The sequence below is a fragment of the Melopsittacus undulatus genome, chromosome 18, assembly GCF_012275295.1.
Source record: "Melopsittacus undulatus isolate bMelUnd1 chromosome 18, bMelUnd1.mat.Z, whole genome shotgun sequence".
In the NCBI taxonomy this organism is placed as follows: domain Eukaryota; kingdom Metazoa; phylum Chordata; class Aves; order Psittaciformes; family Psittaculidae; genus Melopsittacus; species Melopsittacus undulatus.
In genome coordinates this window covers 4,775,303-4,787,713 of record NC_047544.1, presented here as the reverse complement: position 1 = coordinate 4,787,713, position 12,411 = coordinate 4,775,303, and positions in this window count along the sequence as shown.

The window sequence follows — 12,411 nt, the reverse complement described above, 5'->3', positions numbered from 1 at the left end:
CACGTGTGCCAAAAACCGGGAATAAAAAATGGAAAAAGAAAGGGAAAAAAAGAATAATTCCCAAGTAGTTCAGGTAGATCCCAGATCCGGCGGAGGATGGGCTGGAAAACAGAAGTGGGTGCGCTCCGCCCGGCGCGGAGCCGATCCTCAGCCGCGGAGCCGGGTACCGCGGCTCCCCGCCGCCCGCATCCCCGCTGCCCGCATCCCCGCCGGGCTCCGCTCCGAGCTCCGCGGGCTCCCGGCGGCTTGTGCCGGGGCGGGGGCCGGGGGGAGGCGAGGGGCGGCTGCCGCCCGTCCCCTCCCCGCCCCTGTCCTTCCCCCCCCCTTCCCCAGCTCCTCTCCGCCCCCCCGCCGGGCCCGGGAGCCGCGCAGCGCGGAGGGCAGCGCAGCCGTGGACGCCCTTCCACCGCCCTTCCGCCGGGGCAGGGGCCGGGGGGGTCTGGGTTCGGGCCCCCTGGTCCCCATCCTTCCCTCCATCCTTCCCTCCATCCTTCCCTCCATCCTTCCCTCCACCCTTCCCTTCATCCTTCTCTCCATCCTTCCCTCCATCCTTCCCTCCATCCCTCGCTCCGCGGTGATGCCCCCGCCTGCGCGCAACGGAGGGGATGCGGAGCCAAAGGCGAGACCCCCCCGGAGCAGCCCAGGCCCCCGACCACGGGGATGGGAGGGGGGACCCGATCTCCCCGATGGGTGAAATGCCACCAGATCCCGAGGAGGGGACACGCACAAGGGAGCCCACCCAAACGGGGACCTACCGGCTGCTCGACGCTCCCCACTGCCGGGGTGTGGGGAGAAATTGCACACGCACAAGTGCACACACGTACATGTGCACAACCACACACTCATCCAGCCGGGAATTACTCATTCACGACTACAGCAGCATTGTTCCCCAATTCCCAGCATCCAGCCCCTCTAATTCCCACCGGGGCTGGGAATGGGGGTCTCCAAGCGGGCAGGGTCCTCACTGCAGAGACACGGTGCAGCTCTCTCACCATCCTCATCCTCTTCCTCCTCCTCCCAGCCTTGCTAGGGGTGGTGGAGCCTCTCACCCCTCTTCTTGTCCCTGCTTTGGGGTCAGGACCCTACAGGTGCCAATGATAGGGGATCCTCCTCCAGGACCCACGAAGGTCATGAGCAGCAAGGGGGAGGATGCTTCACTTTATTCTGCCTTTCCTTGTCCCCTTTAGGGCCTCAGGATCAGGACTGGGGCTGGAGGGAGTAGCCCCACCTTGCAAAGCCCCATAGCAGCGTGTGCTCTGCACCATGGGATTGGGGGCCACAGCACCAAGCCCTCCCACTCACATAACCTTGTCCTTGGAGCAAGGGGCTTCGAGCAGCCGGCTGGCGCATCGCCCTGGCAAACAGCACCCAGCAGCACGCAGCTCTTTGAGTAAAGATTCAGACAGAAAGGGAAGAGGGAGATGACAAACAACAGATCAGAGCAATGCGCGCTACCAAGGCTTCCCATTAACAACATCCTTCCCCGTCCTCCTCTTTTCCTGCTCTTTGCTCTCCCTGGCTTGCCTTCTCTTTCAAAAATAACCCCCCAAAGACACCAACTGACTTAGCAGGATGTTCCCGTGCCTTCACAGAGTCTGAACGGAGGCAGCAGAGAAAAGAAGTGTCCTCAGCTGCCCGGCAGCGCTTTAATTCTGCCAGGAGGCTCGGTGCTGGGTGTTTCACTTGTCTTCCTGCAGTAAAACTACCCGAAAGTGCCGGTCCTGATGAGAAGAAGCCGCCGTTCTGCTCTCCCCTTTGTGGCTGGGCTTGCCCCCTGCCTGTGCTGCCTCATGCAGCCCAGCAGCAGGACCAGCAGTAGCTGCTTCAACCCCTTGCCAGGCACCTCTGTCTCCTCCTCAGGAAGGGAAAACCTCATTTAATGCCACCTCAGAGGGAAAGGATCTCATCTGCCAGGGGAGGGATTCACTCTGCTTCCTTCTCTCCTCTCATCGGCCTCACCGCTGTCTCCCCCTCTGCACCCCAGCTCAAGGCTGGGCTGTGGCGGAGGGGAAGGGTTGCTCAGCCCCACCAAGGTGTCACCTGAGGGCTTTTGTCCCCAGAGCTGCTCCCAGGAGGAGGAGGCACAGCTCCAATCCTGACTGTTCCCTGCATTTTGGTTCCTTGATGTGCAGAGAAGCCAACACAGATGCTCAACCCCCCCAGCATTGCTTTGAGCAGGGACAGCTTTGGGCTTCCCAGTCCGCTGTGCTCCTGGAGCATACAGGATCCCTATGGGGGATGTGCTCCCATGGGTGATATCCAGCTGAACTCGTGCAAAATCTTCCAAGAGTGTGCATGCTCTGTCCCTGTCCCTATCCATATGCCTGTCGCCAGCCCCATCCCTGTCCAAGGCAGGGCAGAGGGGCTCTGGGAGCACATTAACACACCCAGCCATGGCTCATCCTCCATGTGAGCACCCGGGACAATGGGATCTAACAGGATTTAATTCCCTGAGCACATTTATTATCTCGCCCACAGCAGCCACCTGATGGAGGGACCGGGAAGGGGCCACAAGCATCACATCCTGTGGGATTAATCCCAGCAGCACTCCCACTGCAGACATCCCTGTTGCAGCCTTATCACAAGCAGCCAGCTACCTGGCCTCTCACTTACAATTTATTCCAGGGGGATTTACAGCCTGTGCCACCCGGCGCTCCAGGGGCTGGGCATGGGAAGCACCACATCAAGCAGCCTCCCGCTGCAGCCTGGGCTCTGGGGATAGGGAGGTCTCAGCCTCCTTCAGGAAGGGGAGAGGGGTGGGATGGAGGAGGCGACTCTGCCACCACCAGCTCCATGGGGGCACACGAGGGGCTTCCCCCGCCGCAGGCCTGGCAGCACAAAGAGGGCTCTGTCTGGAGCGAAGCTGCGTGGCCATTGATGAGCTGCTGGTCTTGGTTGGAAGAAGGGAGGCACTGGGGGAGGAGGATGGGAGAGGGAGAAGGGTGGAGGCAGGGATCTGGGGATCGAAGGAGACCTGCAGAGAAGCCGAGTGAGCAGCAATGCAGCCCTGCAAGTGTTTATGGTTGGAGAGAGGCAAGGAAAGCAACACAACAAAACCAAACCCAGCAACTCTCTTATTCCACATCTGTGACATGACAACGTTGATGGCCATGGCCCATTATGAAACACAGTGGCTGGGATGGACACTTGTGGGATGAGAGGCAGAGGATGGCAGGTTGCTGCTCCTCTCCCCAGATTAAACTCCACTTCCAGAGGGTCCCAATCCGGCTGCAGCATCCCCCTGTCAGCGCTGCAGAGGAAACCCCTCCCTGGGTGCCTTTCCTTGAGCTGGGCTTTGCCTCTGTGATAAACGTGACCAGAGGATTTCTCCCTCCTCCCATTTAAGTCTCATTAATTTGAGTTGGATTTTCTTACCCTCCTGACTTTAGGCTTTAATTCTGCAAAGTGTTATCACATTAATGGGAGTCAAGGTTGTTAAAGTGATGGATTATGCATTAACAGCTTTATCCATGGGGGGCAGAACCAGCCTCTGAGCTCTTCCCAACACTCAACATCTTCTCCTAGTCCTGAGCATCTCCCTGGGCACTGAGGGGTTACAGTGTCCCCAGCTCTGTGCTGGGGTCCTGCCCTTGGCACGAGTCAGGCAGGGGGATGTGTAGCCAAGGGGATGTGGACACATCCCTGCCTGGATGCCCAGGGCTTGCAGGGATACTACTGCCCCTGCACTGGTACCCTGCCCCTGCTCTCCAAGAAATGCTGTGTTTCAGGCATCTGCAGCAATATAGGTCTCACATGGGCTTTTTTTGCACCTTTGAGGGCTTGCAGGGTCCCATGTGGGTCCTGGGGATGGCTGGAAGGAAGGATCTCACCCCTGCTCCCAGTCCTGGGGGCACTGATGAGGAGGGGCCGCTTTGCTCCTCGCTGTTCAAGACATACCTGCAGCCATCTGCATGCTTGCTGCTGCTGGGGAAGCCCTGCATCCTCCATCCTCCTTCAGACAGTGTCTGACTCGGGTTTCCCACCCAAGGGGCTGGATCTGTGGATGCTGTCAGGGCCCACCCTGGCACGGACACTCACACATGCAGTCCCTCTGGGTGTCCCTTGGGGGTCACATTTGCAGCACTGCTGACAGCAGCCAGCTCGTAGCCAGCGGCTATGGGAGTCCTCACAGCACCCCAACACTGATGGACCCCGACAGCCGCACACAAAGCAGAGGCTATTTTTTCCCCTGCTGTTGTTTCTGAACTGATTCTCCCTCTTTAACCTCTGCTGGAGAAACCAGCCCCTGCCCTGCTTGACTCCACATCGCCTGATGTCTTGGGGATCACAGGAGAAAGAGGTGGCACTTCAGAGGCATTGAATGGAAAGGAGCCAGGCTGGTACTGAGCTGCATCCTCAGAGCACGAGCAGCAGGTCAGGGAGGGGATTCTCCCCCTCTGCTGCATGAAGGGGAGACCTCAGAGCAGCTCCAGTGCCTAAAGGGGCTACAGGAAACCTGGAGAGGGGCTTTGGGCAAGGGCCTGTAGGGACAGGCCAAGGGGAATGGCTTGAACCTGCCCAAGAGAGGGGAGACTGAGATGAGCCCTTAGGCAGAAGCTGTTTCCTGTGAGGGTGCTGAGGCGCTGACACAGGGTGCCCAGAGGAGCTGTCCCTGGCAGGGGGCTGGAGCTGAAGGAGCTTTAAGGTCTCGTCAACCCAAAACCATCTGGGGTTGGATGAGACAAGGGTGAAGGACAGAGGCTGTGAGGGGCCAGCTGGCCTCTAATGTCTGGTCACAGAGAGCCCTGACTTATGGACTGGGCCCAGCAGCGATGGGGAGGGGTCCTGGGGCTGTCCCCAGTGCCCCGGAGCAAGGACAGAGCTGAGCCCGCTCCGGAGAAAAGCTGCTGGAAACGTGGATCCAGTTGAGTTGCTCTGGGTAATGTCTCCTGATGATTCCGCTGCAGCATGCTGAGGCTGCAGAGTAATCGAATTAGGCAAATATTATGGGGAAGAAAATGGGCAGATAAGTAGCTTAAAGTGATCGAAATGACCTGAAGGTGGCCATGCAAGTGGTCTGTATAATATCCTGTAATAACCCTGTCCAGGCAGCTCCGAGGAGGCTGAATTCCAGTAACAGGGCATCTGAACAGGCTCATTCGCAGCAGCAGGAAAGGGCTGATGAATCCTGGTCCCATGGGAGTGCTCAGCCCTGGACCAACCCCTTCTCCCAGCAGCCGGAGCCTCCCCCCAGCCTTGGGGTGCTGGGGCACCCCAGTTTTGCTGCTGGGGCAGGATATGCTCTCCCGTGGAAGATGCTGTCGCTCTGAAAAGCATCCCCAGGGATGCTAAAGAGGGTCAGGCTTAGCGAGAGACATCACATTCCCATCTCCCAACCAGCCTGATAAATCACCAGGACAGAGAGCCTGAGACAGGGGCAGGAGGGATCGATATGGGATGGCTCACGCTGAGAGCTGCAGAGCCCCAAGACCAACCCAGGCGGGTGCACACAGCAGAGACAGGGGGAAAACAGGGCAAAAGGATTCAAAGCACATCCCAGGATCAGGATAAAAGCTGTTTTAAACCCCTCCTGTCCCTTCTGCACAGGTAGAGAAGACGGGAGCACTGAAAGGAGGTGATAAAAATAGTTCTCTCAGCACTGAGCAATGAAAGAAGTCGGAGCCGTCAATCCAGCTGCCTCTCCCTAGGGATGCTGACACTGCTGGCGCGGGCTGGGAGCAGAGCCGACCTCCCCGGGAGGGGGGACTGGCAGGCACACAGCAGACCTTTCATTCCCCCCTTGTATTGAAGGAGATGAAGGGGAACCAGCGCTGAGAGGGAGCAAAACCAGCGCTGGCTGGAGAAGCACCGCCTGTCACCCGTCTGCTGCACACTGGTGGGTAACGAGACGCTGCCACCAGTGCCAGCCCTCGCCACGAGCAATTACCCTGACAGCATCCTCTGCTCCGGTCCTCCCTGTGCCGCTGGAGCATCCCGAGGGCAAGCAGGAAGCTGGCAGCAATCCCTGGTGGGAGCCCAGAGCTCTGCCTGCATCCCAAACCCCCCCTCAAGCATGGTGCGGTGCAGACACAGCCAGGGCAGCAGCTCCGGGCTTTGGGATGTCCCACATTCCCAGCACAGCCCAGAGCTTCCCAACCTGTGTCTCCTTCCCTGCCAGCCGCCTGGCTGGGAAAGGCCTTTGCACCACCCCAGGCATGAGGAATCCCTGATCTGTGCTTCAGATTGTGCATAGCAATAATGAGAATGAATCACAAACCACCTTTATGGACTGGAACCAGTTTGTGCCACTGGGTTTCTTTCCAGTTAGGGAAGACAAAACAAGAGATAAACTAAAAGAAACACACCCAAAGCTGGGTGCCCTGATAGAAAAGGTATAAATGAGATGTAATCCCATGTGCTCATGGAAGCAGCTCTTGAATGAGATTGACTTTGACAGCCTAATAAATGTCAGCTTCTGACAGGCCCCGGCTCCAAGATGAATCCTCCAGACTCTAATTGGAGACATGATGCTCCCATTACTCAGGACAGAAATCCCACCTCCCTGCCTCGGGTTTCTCCATTGATAAAATTAACTTCTTGTGTGCCCCCGGTTGACTGCAGCGTTGCTCTTCCCCTGGAGAATTTGCTCCTGCAGGCTGGAAGCAATGGAGAGGAGCCTTGGAGATGGCCAGAAGGGTTCCTGCTCTGAGCAGAGAGGGGATGGGGGGCACAGGAAGACCCCCCAAACCTGCAGCATCCTCAAAGAGCCCATTTGCTGCCTCAGAGGAGGAGGAGGAAGGGACGGGAAGGGAACAGGGAGGAGGGGAGAGGGAAGCTGATATCATCACCCTACCTGGTTTTAATTATCCTGTCGGATTTAGCAGGCAGATTGCAGCCCTGCTCGCAGCTGCTGACAGAGCCTCAGCACTGCTGACAAGCAGAGATTAGCTGGGTAAGCAGGGGATGAGGCTGAGGGCTCCCACCTTGCTCTGTTTCTACCCGTTGGCAGATCTGGGGTGCAAGGAAAAGGGGGTTTTGCTTCTGAAATGGAGCTGGAAGAGGGGTGGTTACCCCCTCATCAGCGCCATCCCCTTCCCAAGCAATGCAAGAGGAGCTCTGACCAGCCACAAGCAGCGCTGCCAGGCATTAGGAGGAGAAAAATGGGCAGTGTTGCTCCAGGCTAATGGTCCATATTTCGTTTACAGGTCCCTCTTCCCCATCTAAGAGATGCTCCCGGACTCGCTGTCATTTCCCTCTCCTTGCTGCTGCCGCCTGCAATTACTCCCCAGCATTTGCATTTAATGATAAGGCCCCGGCTGGGGATTGGAATAGATGTCACACGATCGGTGCTTTAATAGTGACACTGCTCCCTGTGCTGGAAAAGGAGGGGAAGAAGGGATAAGGAAGAAGAGGGAGCAGGAATCCAGGGTGGCAGGACCACACGGAGCATGCACAGGAGCTTTGCATGCAGCTAATCCAGTGCCACATCCCTCCACAGTACTGCCAGCATGGAGCAGGGCAAGGGTCTGGAGAAGCCAAGCTGGAGTTATCCAGCAAGGCTGGGCTCGTCCTGATGGATTTATCCTTAATTAGGCTCTTATGTCTGTTGCAACAGAATGCAATGGCCAGAACATTTACTGGTGCTGGCGTCTGCAGCATCTCAGTGTCGAGGAGCAATAAACACATTGGTTTGAGAATGATGAGTTCCCCACCTATCACTTAGGAAATAATAGAGAGGTGAGTTCTGATTTCATGAAGCTCTTCTTGTTCACTGGGCTCCTGATCCCAGGTTTTGCCAGTAATGGGTATGACACACACAGCTGTGTGAAGAGGGATGAAGAGGGAATAGTGAAGCAAAACCCCCAGCCAAGGCTTCTGCACACCTCAAATGCCTCCGTAAGGGTTCAGCATCACCTGAGCTGGAACCACCAGCACAACCCCCCAGCACACGGGCTGGGAGCTCGGGAGGAAGGTTTAAACTCAGAACGTTGGAAAATGGAGGAGGAAATGTCCCCGGTTGCAGGAGGGACCTAGGACATCCCATTGCACCCGGTGCGGCTCTGCAGCCTCTACCTGCCAGAGGCGTTCGCCGGGTGATGAGCAGCAGTGCCTGCAGTTACAAATAGCTCCTCTGATTAATTGCACGGAGGTGACACAGCTTCTGCTGCCGTCTCTGATGAGCTCTTTGGGGACCTGGGTCACATTGTGAGCTCTGCTCCCGCCCGGGAAGGGCTGCAGCATCCCATTGGAGCATGCAATACTGACCCCATTCACACCAGGACTATGCCTGCACGGGCACGGAAGCAGCAGAGATGCAGCCTCATGCCCCCGTACCCTCATCCTCAGGTTCCATGGGGTCAGGGAGCAGATCTTTGGCGCAGGACCCCCCTTTCAGACCTGTTACCAAGGACCTGATTGCCTTCCCCCCAGATTGCCCTGCAGCCCCTCCAGCATACGAAGGAGCCTATGATGCATTATTGCAGCCGTCATCTCTTTGTGGTCCCTGAAGCCCTGCTGGCCATCAGCTAACAGCCCCTCCACCTCCACTTTATGCCCTTTACTCATCTGGCATAAGTGCCCTCCCCATTCACTCTCACCAGGGAGTTCCAGGGTTCCTGCACTCTGCTTCCTGTGTTATTGATCCCCAGTTCCCCCCATGGGGATCTATTCTCTTATTGCTTCAGTTTTCCCCCCAGCAGCTCTGCTCCTGCTTTTCCAGCTCCCCTCACCCATCAATCCCCTCTCTGCTCCCCACCATCTCCACCTGGGATGACTGCTCATGGGGAACAATGAAGTAGACTGGGATCCTTAAGGGCTTTTTCCCACCGTGCACCTCGGCCAGATTCCACCCAGGTGCCTCTTATCCCCCAGGATCAGCAGCATTCCCAGCCCTTTGTGTAGTTTGTTTGTTTATTTGTGCTCGCTGTCAGCTCCCTTCCAGCCGCATCCCAGACAGCAGATCGAATGCTAATCCAGTCTGGATTGGCAGCAGCACCCGGAGATGGGGAAAAGCTGCTTGAATTACAAAGGGAGCTTTGATTCTGCACCTGGATTTGCTTCTCAGCCCCAGTCTCTTCTATTGAGGCAGGGATGCTGTGCCCTGAGGCTACGAAGGCAGGGGATGAGCAGGGAAGGTGGGATGCAGGGAGCAGGATGGAAAGGAAGCAGGAGACTGGGGTGACCATGCCCTGGGCTGCATCCCCAGCAGCATCAGCAGAAACATGTTGTGTTTCTATGATTTCATGTTTCACTTTGCTGTGATGCTGCTGGGAGAGAGAAGCGCTGGGGCAGCAGGTCCTACACGTGGGCTGAGGGCTGCAGCCAGGTGTGTTTATGGGATGGGATGAAGATGTGGGGAGGAGATGAAGATGTGGGCTCATGAGCAGCTGTGGAAAGAGCTGATGTTGGCAGCCAGGCCAGGAGACCTGGGTTCAACTGAAGCAGGAGGAGTCTGGGATGTCCACGGGGGCAGAACTCAGGGAGAAGTGGGTCTGTGACTCAGTGACTGGCTCAGGGGTTTCACTACAGTTCTCCATTGCCTGGACACAGGGATTCAGTCACCAGCTCCACTAATGGGGATTGCAATTAATACGTGAGCTTTACTCCTTCCCCAGCCACCACCTCCACACCGGCACCTCCTGATGATGCCACCCCTGCATCCCTGGGACCCACGGCCAGGGCACCCCTTCCTTCCTGGGTCCTTCCCTCCTGTAAGGCTTTGGGACAAATCACTTCTCCGCCCCATGCTGTGAGCATCGCACAATCACAGGGCTGGTGTCAGCCCAAGCTCTCATTAGTGCCATGCCCTCATTGCTCCTATTTATAACCCAGCGTTCCCAGCCTGCCCTTGATAACATCCCCGGGCTCCACCTCCCTGCTCCTGGCACTGGCACAGAGCAGATGCTATTTATACCCCTCTCCCCTGGAGATGCTCTGCTCCCGATTCCAGTCGTGCTGCTCCTGTCACCCCTTCCTTGCCCCCGGGGTCAAGACAGCAATGCTGATCCCAGGGCGGGAGGGGCAGAGGATCTGAACGTGACCCCTTGCTGTCCATCTCCAGGCAGGAGATGCTGCACGCTGTGGAGTGGGTGAATCCAGCAGGATCTCAGGAGCCCTCCAAGGACACTGATCTTGCCAAAGGGTGAACACGAGGCAGAGGAACCCATGGGAACAGCTCTGCAAACCAGCCTTTCCCAAGGAGCAGGGTCTGGCTGGAAGCTGAGGCAGGACAGGCACAAAGGAGAAACCCTTTGGGTGAGGATCCATGTCCAAATGAGTCCCCATTGCTGTGAACAGATGTTGCTCTCCCTGCATACCTGCTCCTGTCCATGCTGTCTGGGGCAGTTGTGGGCTGAGCCCCCCCAGGGTCAGTGGAGTCAGGCAACAGCTCTGTGCAAAGGCTCCCTGGCATCAGCTCACACTGCCCAGTAAAAATAGAACCCATTCTTTATTCTCACACCAGCTATTTTGGGTGCATTCACTGTGTTTCAGAGAGGAAACGCTGCTCTGAACCCTGCATTAACACCTATCAGTGTGATTTCCCACGGCAAGTTAAGGAAGCAAAGCAGCTCTTAATGTGCTCTGCAGTCCTGGGTGCCAAAGTGTTCACAGATGGCTCAGGACTTTTCAAACCTTCTAGCCAAGCTGGAAAACACCTCCCCATCCATCTCCACATCCAGGAGATGTGCGTGAGAGCTTAAAGCTCCTCCAGTTCCAATGGCAGGGACCCCTTCCACTGGAGCAGCTGCTCCAAGCCCCTGTGTCCAACCTGGCCTTGAGCACTGCCAGGGATGGGGCAGCCACAGCTTCTCTGGGCACCCTGTGCCAGCGCCTCAGCACCCTCACAGGGAACAGCTTCTGCCTAAGAGCTCATCCCAATCTCCCATCCCAGAGAGCAGCAGAGGGGGGGAGTCCCCTCCCTGGGCTGTGGGGTGCACCCAGCACACAGGCTCAAGCGCTCCAGTGCTAACCCGGGGGTGTTCTGTGACTATGAGCGATGTGAGATGCTGGTGCTGACCCCAGGCTCCGCAGCCCCTGCCCTCGGTCCCCGCGCACCTCGTGGCGTGTGGCAGAGCCGGGCATGATTCCCTCCTGCTGCACATGGAGCCATCTGGCTGGTGCTGGCCCTTGCACCGCAGCACGGAGGGTTGTTAACACACAGCATATGCTTTGCTTGAAATTAATAGCAACTCCTCAGCTCTCAGCAGCTGCTGGTTCTTGGCTTCCCTCTCCCAGCGATAACCGGGAGCACCGGGCTGGAAATCCAGCCGCTTCCCGGCTCCTCTTCTAATGAGCTGTGTCCCTGGGAAAGGTAGAGCTGCTCTGAAGGGACAGCCTGGCACGAGGTAGGGAATGACCCTTGATAACCAGGTACATGTGCCCTGTGCACAGTGGTGGCAACGCACAAGCCCTGGGGCTCTTTAGGGACCCCGGGGTCCCCTCACCAAACCTATGCAGTATCCATAGAATGAGCAAACCCTTCCTGTGCACCGACCTGGTTGGGATAGGGCAGTTCCAGCAGCCTCGTTTGCTGTTTAATTGTTGCAGCTGCAGCAGATGAGTGCTCAGGAGGTGCTTTTTCCCTTTCCTTGCTAAGCATCAGGCTGGGCAGGGGGATGCGGGGCAGCTGGAGGGGGTATTGGTATCATAATCTGCATGTGGAGGAGCTCTGTAAAATACCCAGGGCGGTTTCTGTTCAAACACTGCACACTGAGGCACAGGGAACGTGCTGAACGGAACCGCTGCAGCCGAGAAGAGAAGCGAACATCCCCACATTCAATTGAGGGTTTAAACACATCCTGCCCCTTCGTGGCTCTGTGGCTGCAGGGGGGACAGGCAGGGACACAGGACTCTGAAATTAGGGCTCTGGCTGCTTCCCTCTTTACCATCATTAGTGTTCAGCTGATATCTGCAATGGGATTCCCATAATGACAGTGTAGGAGCAGAATGGAATATCCAAAGAGCTACAACGCTCTCCTGGGCTCCGTGCAGCGCTGCTGTAATACAATGTGTTGGTATTTTCTCCTTTGTCAAATATGCAGCACTGGAATATGGTAAGGAGAGAAGAGCTTCTGCCTAAGAGCTCATCTCAGTCTCACCTCTGCCACGTTAAAGCCATTCCCCTTATCCATAGCCCCTCTCCAGGTTTCCTGTAGCTCCTTTAGGCACTGGAGCTGCTCTAAGGTGTCCCTGCTGATGCCATGATGTGTCCCATGCAGCTGCAGGCTTCTCCACCTCTAATTACAGCTGTTGGTGGAAGGAGAAGGAGAACAAGAGCCTGTGCTCCTGCCCTGCTCCCGGCTGCAGGAGGTGTGGGCTGCCCGAGCTCCCCCGATCGATGCAGTGGGTTTGCAGGGTCTGAGCACATCACCCTGCAGCCGAGCCGTGGGCAGCAGAGGCCACGGGATCAATGAGGAGTGAAGGAAATACGGCTGCGGACATGCACCTTTACAGCTTCCTGCCCCCTGCAAA